Source organism: Pempheris klunzingeri, chromosome 20, assembly GCF_042242105.1.
Source record: "Pempheris klunzingeri isolate RE-2024b chromosome 20, fPemKlu1.hap1, whole genome shotgun sequence".
Classification (NCBI taxonomy): Eukaryota; Metazoa; Chordata; class Actinopteri; order Acropomatiformes; family Pempheridae; genus Pempheris; species Pempheris klunzingeri.
In genome coordinates this window covers 6,817,630-6,820,334 of record NC_092031.1, presented here as the reverse complement: position 1 = coordinate 6,820,334, position 2,705 = coordinate 6,817,630, and the positions used below count along the sequence as shown (strand labels likewise).

Here is a 2,705-nt window from a genome sequence, read left to right as displayed (position 1 = left end):
CATAACGACAGATCTTAGTGTGACCTTTGTGTTGATGGTGAATTGTTGTGAAGTTTTATCAGTTTGTATAAAGTTATTTTGGGGTGGGAGCATGGGGCTCAATTAGGATGGGGAGGGATGGGAAGGGGGTGGGACAGCAATGTGTGGTTCTTTTAACATTGGAGAAGAGGCAAATGTCCAACGCTGACGTTAAAAAGAAAAAGCACTACACGAAGACCGAACTAGCTGCCTTTTTAAGAAACGGCTGCTTTAAATTGTGTTTTACCTGCAGTTTTTCACGCTCTTCTTGAAGTTTAAGTCAATGAGCCGTAGATGGTGTTTGAAGTGTGATCCCATGGAGACACTATTTTACAAACTCCACCCAGAAAGCTGTCAGTTACTCATGACAAATCTGCAGGTCTGAAAATATAGCAAGGCAAAGAAATAGAGTGCCAGCTTACATCAAAAAGCATAAGCCTCCCTCATGAACCAGTGTATAATATGTTGTATATCTCATTACAGCACTGTAAATCTACTCATCCTATTTCTATTTCTATGGCTGACTGTACCTACCTAGCCCTAACATGGGTACTAAAGCACTTCCTTTGCAGCAGAAAAGGGCATGGATCTGTCATATTTTCCTCAAAGCTGTGATGCACCGGCAACATTTTGAGGCAAAAAGTTGAGCAACTTTACCAGCAGCTGTTTCCTATTTGCTGACATGTATTTTCTTCATCGCATTTAATCTTTAGAAAAGCCAACAATCAAGTTTATCCTGTTTTCAGACCTCTGTCTCCCTGCTGCATGGCGACATTGCCAGATGCCGCTGCCTCAAAAAGTTGCCGGTTGACCCATCCAGCCTTCAGGTGTGTTTAATTATGAGTTTTAAAACTGGCATCGCCGCCGCATGTCTTTGAGGCAAGAGCCTCTGCTGACCGATTGGGTCACATGATTTCTTCTCTTTCATTCAGAATGTTTATGTTAGTGTTTCCTGTATGTCATGTGTTGAATAATGAATATGCTGAAAATAATAAAAAACAGACAAACAACAACACAACGCCGGATTATGGTGTCCAGTCTCAGTGAATCATTTTGTGGTGTTATATTCTGACAGCCTGCCCTGTCTCCCAGCCACCTACTCCGTCTCTCTGTCTCTCTTTGTGTTGCTCTTGAGGGGGAGTGTAATAGATGGGGCCTGATACACATTGTGGCCTGTGTGAGGATGCTGTAAAATACCCCCACGAAATATGGCAATTTGACACGATGAGGAATGAGGAGCGCTCTCAGAACATAATTCATGTTCTTGGAAACTTACAGCCTGCCTCAAGGTACTTCCACGTGTGTGTATGTGTGTGTGTTGACACAGCCCCTGTTATTATAATCAGAAAAGTCTTTTCTTTGCTGCTTACCACATCGTCGCAGCACTAAGGCTTAAATACATGACCACAGTCGGCTGCTGCAGTTGCCGGGTGTTTTTGTTTCTGTGGTTCCCACTGAAGGTGAAAATCAGAAACAGGCAGAGCGTGAATGACAACATTTGGATTGAACCTGACATGTTGTAATTGGATTTGTCTTTCAGCTAAAGGCATGTGGGCCAGCAGGGATTAGAAAAAGCCTCAACATGTTCATCATGTAATCTGTAACAGCTGCATATTTCACTCCTTAAAACAGTATGTGCACCATAGTGGCCAAAAGTATGTGGACACCTGAACAGGACCCCCATGTGTGATGGCTGAATATGTAATTCCAAAATAAGAAGCCACTTGTGCTCAGTGTTCTTTGTGTATGGAACATAGAAACTAAAAAGAACAACTTACATTAAATTAAGAGTTTTTCTTCATATTTCATATTTTTACATCCACTATGCTTACAATCAGTCTATTGCTTTTATTTTGCAGTAGGTTTTTACCGCAAATAAAGTCCAACAGTAGGACACGAGGCACGAGGAAGTGTCAGGCATATAGGTTTGATTATTATTAGCTCCCTTCTAAAATATCAATAAGGTCAATAGAAAGTCAGTTTTCGACTTTGTTGTTTTTTCGAGCACAAAAACACTACCGCATTTAAGTCATAATCACTGCTGGTGATCTTGGTCGCCGGAGTTTTGTGAGAGGTCCCTGAACGCAGCACGTAAGCGGTTTGCCTCCATGTGACCTCCACCGTACCTGCAGCTTCTCATCCAGCCTCCACGATCCCAAACCGGCTCAAAACCATAAAAAACACAGACTAAACAGCCAATATTATTTCTGCAATTTCTCCCTTCCCGTTTTCTTAAACCCACTTCCTGGCCGGGTGATGCCGAAGCTCCAGTGGCGCAATCGGTTAGCGCGCGGTACTTATATGACAGTAATCAGCTGAGCGATGCCGAGGTTGTGAGTTCGAGCCTCACCTGGAGCAGAGTTTTTAGACCAACCCTCACCTCAGCTCGGCTCACCTGGAGACGACAGGTAAACCCACCCCGAGCTCAACGAGAGGGCACTTCCTGTGCTGCGCAGTGATGACGTCACACACTAATCCCCCTCCACAACAGTTGTGTTATATTCAGGTGCACTCCATTCAATCCTGTCTGGTTAATCATCTCACCTATTCTAGCGGTGTATTAATGTCAAACTCTGAATATCTAAAGATGTTTCATCACAGGAAGAAGCTTCAGTGTTTCATGCAGTCCCTTCTGGTGCTTTTTAGAAACCTTAGTGTCTTGATGTGACTTGTTGTTACTGTTGTGG

The 2,705-nt window shown here is 43.3% G+C and overlaps 1 non-coding gene across 1 annotated transcript; it reads left to right on the top strand.

Annotated features, from left to right (window-relative positions):
- Positions 1–2,282: 2,282 nt before the first annotated feature.
- On the top strand, positions 2,283–2,376 carry trnai-uau (transfer RNA isoleucine (anticodon UAU)). Its single transcript has 2 exons — positions 2,283–2,320; positions 2,341–2,376. It is a non-coding gene; the product is annotated as a tRNA-Ile (tRNA).
- The last annotated feature ends 329 nt before the right edge of the window (positions 2,377–2,705 follow it).